This window comes from Nyctibius grandis, chromosome 4, assembly GCF_013368605.1.
Source record: "Nyctibius grandis isolate bNycGra1 chromosome 4, bNycGra1.pri, whole genome shotgun sequence".
NCBI lineage: Eukaryota > Metazoa > Chordata > Aves > Nyctibiiformes > Nyctibiidae > Nyctibius > Nyctibius grandis.
The window spans coordinates 70,754,582-70,772,045 of record NC_090661.1 but is presented as its reverse complement, the minus strand read 5'-3'; the positions used below and the strand labels follow the sequence as shown (position 1 = coordinate 70,772,045).

The 17,464-nt window shown below is 39.3% G+C and overlaps 1 protein-coding gene across 1 annotated transcript in view; it reads right to left on the bottom strand.

Moving 5' to 3' along the window:
- The window catches only part of JMJD1C (jumonji domain containing 1C), a 110,007-nt gene extending 92,782 nt beyond the window's left edge, over positions 1-17,225 (bottom strand). Inside the window, exon 1 of the mRNA XM_068397426.1 lies at positions 17,122-17,225. The gene's annotated coding sequence lies outside the window, so the exon portion shown is untranslated. The remainder of the gene's footprint in view (positions 1-17,121) is intronic.
- Positions 17,226-17,464: the final 239 nt, after the last annotated feature.

The window sequence follows — 17,464 nt, the reverse complement described above, 5'->3', positions numbered from 1 at the left end:
TTTTAGTGTACACCTCATTCTGACTACAGGTAGGAAAAGAGCGAACCAGCAGCTGCTGGAGACTGAGTCTTACGTGCTAGCAAATTCAATCTAGACAAACAAAAGCTGATGCTGAAACAGGAGAAAAACAATCAAAACAACCAGAAGAAATGGTAAACAGCACAACTACACTGTGATGTTTGCGTTCTTTCCCCGGTTCCCCTCACACCCAAGGATTTTTTGTTCTTTCCTGATGAATTCCCAATTCCCTTCTTTCCCTGCCAGCAGCCTCCGTCCAAACACAAGCCCTTCAGACAGCTCTACAAGCACCAACATTGCTTGCACTGTTATGAAACAGCAGCAGAGAATTAAACCAGGCATCAGTCATAGCTTGGAACCAAATAGGAGCAGTTCAAGTAGACAGCTCTACTGCTTTCACACCTATCCCGTTACTGATGGTATCTCTTTCCAAACACTGAGATACAACCTCCTATCTCAAAACAAGTGGCACATCCTGGAGGCAAAGGAAGAAGTGACTGAATCCTCCTTTCTCAGCTGAGCAGCAACCCCAGTAGACAAAAAAGGAATTACAGCTTAACGTATAACCAAATTTTTGCATGACTGCTTTAGCAAAATTATCAAAATTGGAAATCGGACAAAATGAGGGAAAAAAAAAGTCATCTTTACTATTTCTGTGCCTAGGGATCGTAAGAAATCACAACCGAACTCACCTCCTGCCACAGAACTACCCAAGAGAATGAGTTCTCAGCAACAAAATTATATTCCCGGCCTTCATGGTTGGAAGCTGAGCCTAGAACTGTTAACAGGCTGCAAATCATTGCTTGCATGAGTCTGGAGAAATGACTCAGATCTGTAAATTGCCCCATTAATCTCAAAGCAGAGCACTACTGAGTCCATGTCCACGTGGTACAAACTCTGGCCTTTCTCCACATACAGCATAAAGATGAAATTTTTGCTAACAAATTTCATCACTTGGTTGCAGTCAGGAACTACGTTATTTCCCCCACTCTACAACTGCTCCCACTTGCAAGCTTGTCCGCTTGTCCCTCAGAGGGTGACTAGCCTGCAAGACAGTTCAATGAGCAATAAAATGCAAAGAACAAAGAGAACACGGGTTTTGTCTGCATGGCAGAAGAGACAGAAATATGGTCTGGTGAACTGATCAAAGCCACTGGGGAAGGGGGAGGATGGGGGGGAGATTCAGTGAAGGTAGATCCATGCTACAGTCTCTGACACAGGACACCCAAAACACTGTATTAAAAAAAAAAATCTCTGCAGAACAGATGATTTGAAGAGCGTGATAAAACCACTGGCCAAGAATTACAACAGTAGAAAACATACAGGATTGAAAATCATTTTACATATGGATTTTTTTAACTTCTTATTTCCACTACTCTGATGGGAAGGCTGTTTGAAGACAACATTGCTTTAAAAAAAAAATAAAGAAAACTGATTAGCCTTACTTATTACAGTTAATTTGTGGGTAGTTCATACCCACCTTCTCATGTCTACCTTGGAAATGGAAAACAAGCCTCTGTTTCTGATAAATTAACATTACAGCTTTTACCTGCATTTATGGTTACCAATATTCTTTAGCTCCTCACAGTTTTGGAACATGGTTAAAAACAGAATTTCAAGAGAGAAGCAAGTATCTGCTTTGGCCTAATGGCTTATTTTCCATAACAAATTTGATATAAACAGTTACTGAGTTTTCTCCATTTACTTTTTGTAGTCAAAATGTTATTGCTAGCCAACATAACACCAGTATTCAGAATTTATTGTGTTTTATAAATCTTGCAATGACTTTCCTGTTATCTCCCATCTTCATCTCTCATTTATGAAAATAAACAGATCTTTCAGTTCATTTCAAAGACAAACTCCAAAGGCAACTAGCAAAAATCTGGATTACATTAGTTGAAAGAACTACACTGAAACTGTATTGAGAAAGCAAACTACAGCTACTACTTTTAAACTCACAAAGTGTATGCTAAGACCCTGGTTAAAACCAGTGAAAAAGGTCCATATATGTTAAAGAAAAACATTTTCTCAACAGAAAGTAGAGCTATCAACTACCTTTCATAGTCTTACTGTGCCAAAAACATCCATAGCTAAGTAACAGACCCGTACGTACTTTATACAATTAAATTACTTAGAATAAAAAAAAAACAAACCACAAAACATCAGTGCCGCAGTGCAAATACATATACTAAAGCACACGTTAAAATATCATTAATATATAAAAGGAAGTGTTTAGAATCCTGTAAAACAAGGGGAAAAGCCACTCTGTCTCCCCTACTATCCAAAATTTGCTTAAAACGACACGAAGAGAAGACCTAGGGCAGGCAGAGAATGACTTACAGTTTTCTAACGCTCTTGGTAGGTAAGATGTCATACACTGTATTACCAAAAGGCAGGCAGACACAGGACCAGTCAAATGACATTGAATAGCGTTAACCTCCCCTGCCTGGACGTGTGGAACAGCCGCCCTTCCTGCTTTCATTTGTACTTTGTACGTGCATTTGTGACGTTTAAGGAGATGACATTGGTCATTTTGCCACTTTGAAAAGAAGTTTAGGTTATATATTCAGAGGAGGGTTTAAAAGGCCCAATAAAAGGTACCGTGGTTATTCAAATAAATGATCTAGTATACAATCTTACGTGTGCCAATAATGTCATTTGTATTGAAGGAACTCCAAGTACGCCTATCATTAAAAGACTGTGCAATTGCAGCAGCCAAAGATGTTGAAATCGACATTCTATGGCAGTGGCAGCAATTTCAGAGCCAAAATATGATTAATCACAGTTCACTGGGTATTTTGATAGTAACACAGGAAAACAGCTTGTCGTAGGAAAACCATATGATCAATTAAGAATACCATCAAGCCCCACATAAGCATAACCTTCTAGCAGTATGAATACCACAGCACTTACATCTGCAGATTAACTGCCAAGATATAGTTCATATATATAAAGGACAGAAGATCAAAACTGTTAATAAGAGAGTGTATGGAAAACTGCATAAATTCTTCCCTAAGAAAAGCTCACCTGAGATTAAGCACGTCTAAAGGCACAAATTGCTGCACATTCAGACAGACTGCAGAGCTGTATTTCCACCTGACCGCATTTTGGAGGGGGAGGAAAAGCTGCAAAGAGTCACAGCAGGTTCTCTATATACTACACATGCTGGTCAGGCTCATAAAAATCATCTGCAAGCCCTTCCCCTGCAAATCAAGTCAAACACATTATTCTGCTACGACTGCACCAGTCTTGCCTGATCAGATACTGCTGCTGCCTGCAGCCACCTTCACCAGCAAATCTGATGGCGCCTAATGGAGGGTCATACAATTCTGTCTGTCTAGGTGACGCCTGGCAGAAGTCAGTTTGCTACAGACAAGTTCTGATGCAATCTCAAACCCGCAGCTGCTTTCTTTTACCACAGGACAGAAGCTATCATCTTACTAGGAAGTAGGAAAACATCCATAAAGCTTTAAGTACTTAATAAATAATTGCACACAGTAATTCTATTTTAGTTTTACGTTATTTCCAATATGACAAAGTTCCAAAAGACCTCTCTGACTTAACTCCCTCACAATCGTCACTAAATTGCCCCAAATATTTCTCATTCCCCTGATATGAATTAATTGCACCACGAGTCTTAGAAGACGACTGCGCACAAATACCTGTCGTTCTACTTGCCAATAAAGGATCAATAGCAAATTCTTTACCAGCTCCCAAACTACCTTCTAAATGCTTCTTACCCAAAAAAGTAAAAGAGTATCAATTAGGTCTGTCCTAAGTAATCCACAGAAGGAGACACTCTGAAAGCCAGAGGTGCTGCCCAGTCTTCAGGATTAAAATGATTAGCATCTTGCCTCAAACTTCAGTAAGGACCTGATCCTGAAAAACCTGCAGCAGCAGATGACAGAGGTGTCGAGACCTCTTCATGTACGCTACGATCATGTACAATCCACGACTAACAAGATTCTGAGAGGGAATGTGTTTTGGTGCATCTTCAAACTATCCTTTCTGTAAGCTACAAAGATATACCCTAGCATTTCGCTAGTACTTTAGATAATCATGATATGAAAAAGAAGTTGGCTTTGAATTTTAAAAGCAATAAAGTTTTAGGAACCATTTAGAATACTTAAAGTACTACGAGTACTAAAAACACTGTAATTTAGAATAGTAAAAGCACTATAAGCAAAACCATACCTGGACAAATAGAAATACTGGAACCAAAACCAACAGGCTTTGGCTTGGTAACAGCACCTCACTACAACAAATACAGCCTATTCCAGACAAATACACCAAAATAAATAGGGACATTGTTCTCTAAAAAGCCGGTTATACTCCTAAACGCAAAATTAATGTAAAAAAATTCTGTAAAGCACATAAATGCATTTTGGTTGTATTCATATTAATATATAGCTTTATTATTATACTTTCAAAATAGCTAAATTCATCAACTATTATACTACAACAGGAAGTACTATTCGGCTCGTTTCAGGATTCAGCTAAATGTTTCAGTGATTCCAAAGGCATCCATTCAGTGAGCCCTACAAATCAGTATTTTATTGTGATGGTACTAATATAGTTTGTAGCAATGCAGTATATGCATTTAAAATCCCAGCAAAGCCCTTCAATGAAATACATAAGAATTTTTCAAAGCCATCTGAAACTAAAGCCATGAACAGAAATATAATTCTGCATCATTTATTAAAAGAAATGAGGTACTTACCCAATGCCTTATACTCAAAATTGATGAGAAATTTCGAATTGAAATACTCTATCAAGAATTTTTCAGAATGATACATAAGAATAGTTAATTTTTTTCTTAAAACAGTTCTGTTAAGAAAATTGAATCTTGGAGACGTCTCCTGTAAATTTCTAACAATTGATTAACTAATGGACCAAATCTTTTCCACAAAGCAATCAAAATAGAGCACAAAAGCAGCTAATAAAAGACCAAAAAGCTTAATAAAATACTTTTTTCTACCCATGACTGGTGTAGACCCTATGACAGTCAGCAGACAAAAAACAGACACTATATCCTTAATTGTGTTAATAATTCATCTATCTGTAAATAAGAAGTCAGACCTACTCAGGGTTAGATGAGGTCAGCCATGTTTCTCTAGTAAAAGATTAATTACTGCTAAAGGATATTATTTTCAAACACATACCCATTCCCTAATCAATAGTAGACTATTCTGACTGCTTACAAAGTCAGTCTAATGAATATTTTTCTGAAATTGTTTTGGTTCCTAAAGACTTTATATAGCCCTAAATTTACAGTTCTTAACATTGATTCACTTTCCAATATTAAAGATATTTTATGTAATAATGCTTTAAACATGCAATGCACACTAAATAAGATAAAATATCTTAAAGAATTACTTAAAGTAACTATTGTTGAAGTAACCTCAAGCTTTACTGTAAGGAAGAACAGATAAGAGAGGAAAAAAAAAATCAAACGTAAAACCAAGTTTCACTGTATGTCCTTCCCCCCTTTATGTGAATATTCCATGCAGCAGAGGGTAGAAAAGCAGAAGTGTTGTAAAACCACAGATACGACAAAGTGTTTGTTTCTCAATACCTGATGAATTTCAAAAAATTAAACGGTTTCAGTGTTGTTCATCATTTGTTTGACTGACGTCATCCCAACAGGACACACGTTGCGAAGAGAAACATAACCGTCTTCGGTTTAAGTTCTTGCTTTTTCTTTTAAGAAGTCATTGAAAGTGCATTTGCCTTTCCCAGCCCTTGCCTCAACTTCCTGATTTGGCCAGCAGCTGGAAGGATGTTAATCCGAGGGTACGAGAAAGGAAGTGGTAAAACAATATGCTTCCCAGCCCTGGCCTCTGCGTGCTCACAGAGAGACTGGATTGTGAACCCCTCGCAGACAATTGGATGTGGCATGTAAAATAAAAGAAAAAAAAATAGTTTTTATTAAAAAAAAAAAAAAAAACCAAAAACTGCTCAGCAGAAAAAAATCAACCTGTGCCTCCAGCAGCTTCCTCCTCTATCCTTCTCTCCCCATCAATACTCCCTCACAATTCCCATTAGCCTGTAGTTACTGCCTAATCACATCTTAATTCTTCTTGTCAGAAGTGGCATGACCTGCGCCCAGCCAACATTTCCCTTTCTCCTGCCCAGCTGGGGCACGTGCAGAGCCACCAAACCTGAGAAGGGCTTCAGAAACGCCGATGAAACCCGTGTCCGCATAAATGCTGCAACTTGGAAGTTGAGAAAGTAAGAGGTGTTCCCATACAAACACGCACCTGAAAGGAACTTGCAAGTACTTCAGGAGACCGCTGTTACAACAGTGAAGCTCAGAATAGAGGACATACTGGTTTTACTACTTAAGAGTTTGTTTTCGAGAATTAAAAATTATAGTCACTTTGTCAAAAAATGAAGTTACAAGAAATTTTAGGACACTAAAGATATATAGATTCTACCCCAGCTAGCCTCCTCCTGCAGGTTACATACCTGAAGCTGACAGGCTGTTCCTGAACTTCTTTCCTATGTTCAGTTTTCTCCTTTAAAGTTAAGATAAATCTAAAAAGTAAACATACTAGATGTACAACATCAAATCATTGCTAGAACTTAAGTGGTATATGAGGTTGCTGTGGAAATGTAGCTTTTCATGGTCCTCAAGAAACTGCCATATATGAAAACAGATTGTTCATGATTAATGTATCATGAAGAGCCCATTTATAATTCTTTAGCATCTATGACAAAGAAGGGGGAAAAAAAGACAATCTTTTGCTCCAAATACTTGATTTAGTCTGTTCTAGAATAAGTGAAGGCCTGCAACACCTGCCAGCAAAGGAAGTTTCCGTTAACAGGAGCTAACTACTGAGATCTCACTTCAAAATCTTTTTCAAATGCAGAGCCCTGAGAGCACAGAATGACAGAATGAAATCAAAATATACAATAAACCAGAAGTGATCAATACTATTCAAGTACAGACGATGCAGAATAGTAATAAACAATAGCACTTCATTCTCACTTATATCCCTGCTTGGTTCACAAGAGCTTAGTGTAAACTGTAACATAGAATATTTTTGTGTAATGGTGGGGGGAGTGTGAGTGTGTGTACACAGCCTAGGGGACAGAGCTTGCAGATCTAACTGAAATCGAGGGGGTTTTAAGCCAAAGTATCAAAAAGGGGAGGCAGTAGCACTGTCCCTTTCAGCATCAGTGAGAGATTGGCTAAATTCAGTGTGAAACCACATCCGTAACAGATTGAGATGAAAGGAAGTTCGGGTTTTGTTTTGGTTAAAACCTGTTCACAAAACAGAAGCGCTTTAAAAATTACTACCACAGCTCTAGTGAGTTCCAATTCCTGGCTGCAGAGGTGAGAAGATTTTTTTTTTTCCAGGTTCTGTCAAAATCACATAAAGGAGACAACCTTTTCCTCCCAAGAGCCTAACCAGTGACAGTAGTAACACATTCACCCCATGAGGTGAAGAAACTATCCTTTCTTCAATTCAATTTCCTTGTTATCCCAAATATTACCACCCTTTTCCACACCACAAGGGCTCAAAGGACTAAAAAGTCTTCCCTCTGTGTCTTCTCCCCAATCCATGTTGCCAATTCCCTTTTTGAATCTAGCAACACAAGATCCCCCACCATCACTTACTCTGCTTATTCAAAATTGTGAAAGATCATACCCAGTGACAAGACCTGCTGCCACTGCTGTAAAAAGTAGTAAAGCACTACAAGGAACTTCTGGAAATCAATAGAATATTGTTTCATGGGTGCCAGTTCTGTGGTAGACTGAGAAGCTAAAATACCACGGTGCAATCATGACATGACAAAAAAGCTCTGTGGAGTCACTCCATAGAAAAGGAGACCTTGGAAGCCACAGTTGCCTTGTTCATATGCCCGTAACCAAAATTCAGGTGGAGCTGAAGTATATGCTTCCTTAGCGCCATCAAAAAAGCTTTCTTCAGATTCTCAGTACCTTGCAAAATGCTAAGGTACTGAGCATTTTACCCTAAGCTAGCAAAACACGGTGTTTGGCCCTGACTGCAACATTTTTACTTCATCCAGACATTAATGTCACCTGAAGCTCCTACATCTCAGCTGCAGAACAGACTCTATTCACACAAGGCCATATGTATCCAGGCAATAATGTGCAAACTACTGAAATACTCTTTCAGAAAAAGGTGCTTTGCATTTTTGTGTGGGTTCTCCATGCTGTTATACGTTTAAGGTGGATATTGAGACTTCCTACAGCACATCACAGGATTCATAATGAAACCCAGAAGAAGCTGCTGCAATTCTAGGAAAGGAGAACAAGAAACTCATAAAACTCTAATTTTGCCTACCATAACTCATCTTACTCAAGTCAGCATGAAGAGAGCAGTGCTTTAGTATTGCACAGCTGACAAGTCATTAACGCACAGAAGCAGCAGTGGAGATTTTAACAGTGGGTGGCTCTCGAAATTAGCTGCCAAGTGGATTTGACAGGTGTAAAGCCCAGCTGCTCCTCCCTACTATCACAAGAAAAACACGAAGCAGTTGCCTGTGGATGGGTCTTCTGGCACAGCCTTCCTCATTCTGGACAGCCACCATTCGGATGGAGGACAAGTACCACGCTGACATTCTTCCCTCACCGTACAGCCTCTCAGCAGGTATAGGTCAGGAGATTTTTTTTTTTTCAATATATAGAGAAAAATATATTTGTCTGTATATCTCTATGTACAGACACATCTATAAATATATACCCACACATACGTACAATGTATATATTTATAATGTAAGTCATACCTTATAGAAACAGCAACAAAGACTGTGAGTGACCAGACTGATGGAGATACACAAAAGGCACTGCACGCATTCAGTCATTCTTCCAAAGACCAAGCTCTGGAAGTTGAATTTCCAAAATACTGTGCTGACATAACCAACTGCATCCACATGCCTATATTCTGCTCACCACTGTATTTCCAAATTGAGTTCATTGAAGAAGTTCAGATGATCTAGAGAGCTAAAATGCAATTGTTTTCTTCAGCACAAATGGAAAATTTGTTTTCACAAATGCTATGGGGAGAAAAAAAAAAAAAAAAAAAAAAAAGACTTAAAGACTTCCCAGTCAATTCCAGAGGACCCAGAATAGCTCTTTGCTTTTATACCTGATGAAGCTACAGAGTAGGTCATCACTGAAGCTGGAAGTGTGAATGCAGTTTGGATACACATACGCTAACTTGGGTCTAGTTGACCAGGGTACCAACAGGAGTATAACATATACTGAACCAACACAGGTTTCAGCGCCAGCTATAACATCACTATGCAAGCAGTTATCCTGCACTGAGCTCCCTGCAACTGTGGCTGCTCTGCTCTAACTGCCTAGCTTGAATATGCAACCTTGAGAAGCTTTGTGCCTATCTTTTACAGAAACATATACAAATTATTACCAGCATTTCATTGCTGTCTGTCTTTTGAACAGGTGCAAGTGACAGAGGCACACTCAGCTGGGAGTACTACTTAGTGGTGCAGCTGAAGGGCGCTAAACAATATCTAGTTATTTAATTAGCATAATCCTCAGAGAACGAGGAGAAGTGCTTTACCAGCAGGAAAGAACCTGAAGCAGAGAGACCTCCAGGATGTTGTGACATACTAAAGCAGCTTTCTCTGGAGGAGCTGCCAAAATGGCAACTCCCAGGCCCGTATGATCAAGATGACTTGTGCTTACTGTTATTTTAAGGCTAAAGTCTAGAAAATACTCTATTTTGCTTGGAATTCTAGCACTCCTGTAAATTAATTTGACATTAAAAACAATTCTTAGCATAGCACTTAACTACAAAAAATATTTTATGTATTTTATATATGGAAGTATGCTTTTACAAAACTAAATCCTTTCAAATAAAAAGGGTCTCCATTGCTTAGAAGTGCAAGTTTAACAAGAAGAAAGTAAAAACCAAAAATTAAGTACAAGCTTGCCATTAACCAACACCTCGAGACAGAAAACTTTGGCACAAACCATGCAGTAGTGTAAAGTGCCAGGTCCACATACAAGTCAGCACTGCAGCGAGGCTTCCCACTCCGTCACTCATTTCCAGCGTGGGAAGCCACAGGACAACACCCGTATTTCACAACGGAGCATCTGGGGAGGCAGATTTCAGTTTATTGCTGTTCATTTGGGGCATGTCCTGGGAAGGTAATGGCCTCTGCTTAGAAGGCTGTGTGAAGAGCAGTGGCTCCCAGTAAGCAGTAGTTTTAAAAAAGCAAGTGCCAAAGTACGCAGGCAGGATGTGGTACTGCTTGAGACATTTATGTTCTGTGGGAATATTACAGTAACGTACTCTACAGCAAAGTAATCTTTGAACCATCTCCAAGTGCTGTTTCTGCATGTTACTGTCTTTCACAATGCAGCAAAAATCAGGTCATTTATGCTCTGCTGAGTCAGTTACTTAACTTTTCTCTTCCCCAAGCTCTAAAGTGTCTTAAATCTTTTCCAAGCAGCTGACAGTTTCCAAGCATTTTCTCCTCTGTTGTACATATCTCATCTTTACCCCAGATTAGCAAGGTACACAAGCACTAGAATTCTGCTGCAGGGAATGGAGAAGCTGAAAAAATCCACTATTAGATTTTGATGGTTTTCCCTGGAAGCTACAGCACTTCCTCCCCTCAAATTTGAAATATCCTCAAAGTTTCTACTTATTTTTAGGACTCAGGAGACTGAGCCTTCTCTCTGCCTTGCTCTCCATATACACAGCAATCCTTTGTGAACTTATTTCTTTTCACTGCTAGAGTATTTTGAATGTCTGCTGAGGATTTAATCACAGTATCTGGCAGCGTAAACCTCTATTTTTCATTGTGTAGAGGGAGGAGAACAGGCTGCAGTGAAGTAACTGAATATGCAGGGGGAACGTTGGCAGCACCTACAGAAACTCCTGACTTTCAAGGGGATCACTCTGATCCATGGGACCAGCATATAAAAGAGAAACTTACTCAGAAATGCTAAAATTAGACCATCAAGACAAGGAAGAAAACAAATCCTCAAGAGAGTGAAAAAGTGGTAGTGGGTCACGGTATAAACAGGAATGAATAAGAGACCTGTTCTACTTTCCATCTTCATGCCAATAATAAAGAATCTGATTTGTCTCAAGAATCTCTGGAAGCTCCACAGAAGCTTGTTGTTTAATCTGTACAGTTTCTTCTTTAATCGTGACACAAATGCCAATAAACTGGCACTTTATAAGTATTTGCTTTATAATCCAACACAATGAAGGCAGCTGAAGCAGAATGCGGTCAAGTGAAAGGCTTCTCCAATTGACAGCTGGGACAGAGGGGCAAGGGAGGGAGGGGGGAAAAGGCTACATAAGGTCAGAGGACAAGTCTATCCTCCACGTGTCCATGAACACTTCTACTCTTGTACTTTATCACCCAGTACCCTAACATGCAGTCAGCACATGAACATATGGGCTCATTTACATCTAACCAGAAAAAATGCATCCACTACCACCCAGGACAAACCTCATCTCATTCTTCCACAAGATGAACTCCTCATTAGCATGATAGTCAGACTGAAGGCCCACAGTCCCACAGGTGCCACTGGCACCGTCCACCGTAAATCAGCTCCAGATTCTCACAGTAGAAAAGAGTTAGTCATTGCCAAAGAAGACCCACTCTTTGTCCCTGGTTTCGTTATAAGCCTGGCTAAAGCTCTATATTCTTGCAGAGCCCTGGACAGAGTCCCAGGAAAGATTGCTCTCAAGCCACTGGTTTAGCAATGACTTCACTTGTTCCAAGAAAAAGAGACTGGCAAACAGACACACACTCTTTTTTACTGGTGGGGGGTGGTGGAGGGGTAGGGGTGGTATTGAGTTGCTCCTGCAGCTACCCTACCTTAGGAGACAAGCATATTCAGGATCTCCTCATGAAACATATTTTAGTTTTTATATATACTCTTCAGAAATATACAGTTGCAGGAGAATCAGTTCTTGCTGTATGCCAGCACCGAAACTGGGAGTGATACAGTTATTGCAGACCTTTGTATTAATTGAGACCACAGGGCTAAGCTGTTGGCTTGACAAGGTGAGTACTGTAAAGCTAGCGAAGCACTGCCTCCACATGCAATCCAACAGAATTAGTATGGATTCTTCTGATTTATTACATAGGAATTCATAATGAATTCACAAGCAGCACTGTTTTATTTATACGTATAACAGGCAACAATACGCCACAAAACAAGCCATGCCCAGCAAAACACGTGAAACCCCTGACCCATCACCCAAGCCTGTACGTAACCTTCTCAGGCACCCAGCTCTGTCCTGCTACCTAAATGCACCATTCCCCAGTCCTGTTTTTCATCATACTAACCTGAGTCAAACTGTTTCCTCCTTTGACATCCACGCTGCACAAGCCTGCCAGTTTCTTCCAAAAGGAAAAGGCCAAAATAAAATAACACTTTTCCTTCCCCTGTTCTCCAATACTCTCTTCCTTTCTTGTTTCAAGTGCAGAAGTTTCTCATACGTGCTCCCATCCAATGCATTCACTTTTCCTTATCTCCAGTTCCAATCCTTTTCTTTCCTACCTCTTGTATTCTCCTAGGTCCTTTTTCTGAAAGTACAAACTTGCCATAATCTATCCATCTTAAACTCCTTTAATCTTAATTGCATTTTCAATTACTCTTCTTTAGCAATTTAGGACGAGAGAAAACAGCCTCAAGTTGCACCAGGGGAGGTTTAGATTGGATATCAGGAAAAGTTTCTTCACTGAAAGGGTTGTCAAGCATTGGAACAGGCTGCCCAGGGAAGTGGTGGAGTCACCATCCCTGGAGGTATTTAAAAGACGAGTAGATGTGGTGCTGAGGGACATGGTTTAGTGGTAGATTTGGTAGTGTTAGGTTTACGGTTGGACTCAATGATTTTAAAGGTCCTTTCCAACCAAAACAATTCTATGATTCTTCCCTTATTTTCTTTCCAAGATGATGGAACGTGCCCCTTAAAATGCCTGTCTTAAATTTCTTTCATTTCTGTCTGTAAAATTTCCATGATAAATTTTCATTTCAGCACACTATTGAAGTTTCCAAAACCCAGCAGCTTCTGTCCTTAGTCCTCTCTTTTTCTCCCTCTACACTTTATTTCTAGACATTTTAATATTCAATTAGAGAGACAGTAATTAAATTCAAACTGACAGCTCACAGAAGCATTCTGTTTTGTCCACATTAAAACCTTGGGTCCAATTTGTCACCCTGCCCACACACTTACTTCCATCTCCATTCTTGGCTGCTGAGGGGATACCATCATACTCCTAAGACTTCAGACTGAACTGTATCATAGGCATGATTTTGTCACTGATCTCTAACATCCTAGTACCCAAACTATTTCCACATCAGGGAGATTAATTTACTCCCCCTAAAATACAACTATTCTTATCTACCCACAGATCAAAAGTTTTTATCCATCATCTCAATTGCTTCAAAGTTGTTTCCTGAGGAATTCAAAAATCCATTTTGCCTCATTTTTGAAGTACTGGTAATTCTCCTAGCCCACCACTTCCCTCTTTTTGTACCTTTGTGACACAAACACACCCCTTGCTTACCAAACTAAGCTGATGCCTTCAATTTCAACACCTTATCCAGTCTACTTTTCTTAATCCCTTAATGTGGAAAGACACACGACTCACTTCCACTGCTTACACTTTTCAAGTTTTTGAAATCCATACTTTCATTTTTTCCTATGCTACCCCTTTGGCAAGGAGTTTTCTTCTGCATTGACATCTGTAAAGCATCTCCATTACTCGAAGTAAACAACACGCATTGTTTACCAAACACTCTCTTCCCTAATATCTAGGCTACATTTATGCTGACATCACTTATCACCATTGCCATTCTTTATGCTTCTTGACAGTCTTTTCTTCTATACTTGTAAATATGCAGGGTGATTTCCAATTATACCAGGCAGCCAAGCAGCTCTCCGCTCTTTCCAGAAAATCACCTCACAAGAAAGAAAAGCATTTGATGACAGCATGAGCGAGCTGAGGCACTACACTTCCTCTCTCTCTTTGACAGACTTGCACAGTGGCCCAGAAACAGGTATCTGATACGATGCAGCACGTTGGTGCCAACAGGACTCCAGGCTCACCTACAGTCAACTTTTCACCTTCGGCATGACTGAGGCAGGAACTCTACTAAAAGAAGCGATAATCTCATCATGAGAGAGAAATTGAATTCAGGGGATAATCTATCCCTCCTCTGTTACTGAGTTACTAAACAAGGAGAAAGAGGTGGTACTTCTCATTTCATCACTTTCTCAGCACCTAAAATCTCAAAGCACAGCTACATGAGGTCAGTGACGCTGGGCTTTCAACAACAGCTACACCTGAGGCATCCAGGCATTTCAAAATAGCAAACGTTTGTGACCAATCTGTGTTCTAGCAGTTTCATCTATAAAGTGGAGGTTACATTGTATCACACAATTGAGTAACAGAATAAATCAGTAATTGTGAAGTACACAAATACCAGACTGATGACTGCCCATAGAAAGCACCACAGGAAATTACAGACCTTGTTTTCTGATCAGGTTTGAATACCATACAGTAAACATAGAGTACGTTGGTCAGAGAAGAACAGAAGGTGATAACCATCTACATAAACAAGCACTTTCCATTTGCTCCACTAAAGGCAAAGATCCTGTAGAACGACTACATAAAATATACTTAAATATTGCTTTGTTGCGTAGACGTTAGCATCCAAAATAAAGCTGTACCAGAACTTTTATTTTGGTGTTTAATATGAAGACAAGATAGTCAAGTACATGAATTATTTTTTCAATATAGTTTGCATGCATGGGAAAGATTGAGACCTTTCCTTTAAGAACTACAGCAAGACAGCTTTTCCAGTGTGCATTATCACATCCACACTCAGGATTTAACATAAAAGTGCAGATACTCCTAATGCTGTTTGGCAAATCAAAATTTTTTACCACCTTTTCCATTGCTTTCCCATTTTTAGTAAGTGTTGTTTTGATTAAAAAGAAAAAAAAAAAACAAAACCAAACCTTCACAGAGATCATCCACTCCACTACACCAGTGTTCAGATAGTCTGAAAACAAAACCCAAAAGTATTGTGGCAATTAGAGCACTCTCCCTGTTCCCCAAGGCCTGGTGTGCTCAGTGCAACTACTGATAGACAGCAGAACTTTGGGAGGAACTATGGAAGGAACCTGGTCTAACTAGAGTTAATATCCTGTATCCGCACTTTCCCTCAAATATGGATTTTCTGGAATGGATTACTAGAGGGTTTGACTCAGAAAACAATTGCTAGAACATTTGCAGGCAGGCCAAGTACAAATGCTGAGAACTTGTCATCTTACACATCTGGAAACTGTGACATGACAAGCTATTTGAGCACCATTTTGGACTATGTGATTTCAATTTTTTAATTGTAAAAGCAGGACGCAGATCATTTGCAAACCTTCATTCTCAGGCCTATCAACTACCTCAACAACGTAAACATTAAAACAAGAATAAAAAAAAATTATAAGATGGAGATGGAAGGAAAAAAGTGTTTCTGCCTTCTGCTGGATCAGCACAAGTTTGAAAGGCTCTACTGAGAGAAAGGTGAGACTAAAACATTTTCACACGTTAGCAAAGACAGACAATAACTTAGGGACAGGATCAGCAGTCAGACTAGACTAGTTTCTAGAAATACACCCCTTCTAAACCCCAGAAGGATCTCTATCCAAAACGGTGAGATTAAAAGCATGTAAATTAGCAGAGTACTTAGATACCAAGTTCTAAGTTGCTAACAGATTTTAAAATACCCACCTCAATCAAGGAGAGATGGGTGGCTTCCAAGAACAAATGACACAACTCCCTAAAACTAAAAATTCTTGCTCAAGGATATACTAATATGAAACAGAAAATTTGCCTGTACAAGCAAGTATACAAAACAGCCTGTATATCCAGAAATTTAGCTTGCTTTACTCAAGCACATTAGCACAAACATACAAGGTGAGTCAAGTAGGAATATTAACTGAAGAGAAGGTAAGTCCATCCTAAACCATTTATGCATCTCTTCCACCACTAAGCTTTCTTGAACAGCGTGCTTCATGACCTTCAGCATGACCGTTCCAATCACAGCTCCAGAAAAATAATCACGCGACAGCATTTCAGAAAGTCCACCAAGTGCTCAGAGATGAAAATATAAAGGGAATATTTAAATAAAACACAGACACAGCTAAAGTCTGGAGGAAAAAAAAAAATATGATCATCTAAATTCATTACGATTACAAATTTCTAAAAACCCAAGACTAAAGTCACAGATACTAAGCTTAACATCAAGTATATCTAAGACTTCCCTTCACTATTTTCACCAACTTGTTGGAGCTCCCTTTCACCTGCCAGTCTGTGAGAAATCTTCCCCAACTCTCTACAAAGCAAAACCACCCAACATAGTAGGTTCCTGAAATCTCATATCTATTTGGCTCTTCTGAAGACTTTGACAGCACTACTAGTTTCTTTGGAGAAAAAAGGAATACATGTTTATTGCTCATTAGATTATCTCATCAGAGCCTTAGTATTCATCAGGTCTATCTAAAGGCATGTCAAAACCAGACACAAGCTCCTTAGCAGCTTTAATGTTTGGGCATCAATCCAGAAAGAACGAGAGTCACAAGTATCATCTCATAAACAGGCAAGCAATTATCACTCACTTTATTGATCTTTGCTCACTTTTCTCATCTTTCTGAACTCTGACCTGAATTCTAGATACACACAGCTCCCACAAAGAAGGTATCGCAAGCTTAAGGGTTTATTTTTCACCTTAGTTTCAATCCTCCACAGAGCAGTAAAATGTGTTGCTGCTAAGTTTGTATTTGTAAGATGCTTTGACTATGTGAAGTGCCATTAGTTCTATTACGTCACTCAGAGACTAGTTTTGCAGTGCTCTAATTTGATTCAAAAAGGAAGATGAGTGACTATTATCACATCACTCCCGCCCTTTCAACACAAACATGCTTTATTAGTATTTTCTTATCCTTCTCTTACCCTCCTCCCCATCCATGCTCACCACTTTCTACCACCACTTCAGTAACCTAGACAGTTTCCTAAGGAGGACAGAATTAAAAAGATTAAAATAGTTTAGTAAATGCAATTGCTCAAGTATCTTACCAATGCAGGCCATTGAATTTGTTTGATCTTTGATCCCTGAGTCTGGCTTGGGTCCTTTCTTTTTGCCCAGACCAGCTGGTACTCCACCAAGAAGGTTGCAAAATCTTCATAAACTTTAACCCATTCTCGCTTTTCCCATTCAAGGTCATCAAATTCCACATATACCTGGGGAAATTTAAGAACAGGAAAGGACATACATTATTACATATACACATCATGTGTGTATCTACATGCACTTTTGAAACCATGTGTTTTAAAGTATAATGCAAGAGCGTAATATTACCCATTTCACTGTTATGGTATTGAAATTATATAATCAGTTCCTGCACCACAGAAGAAATTT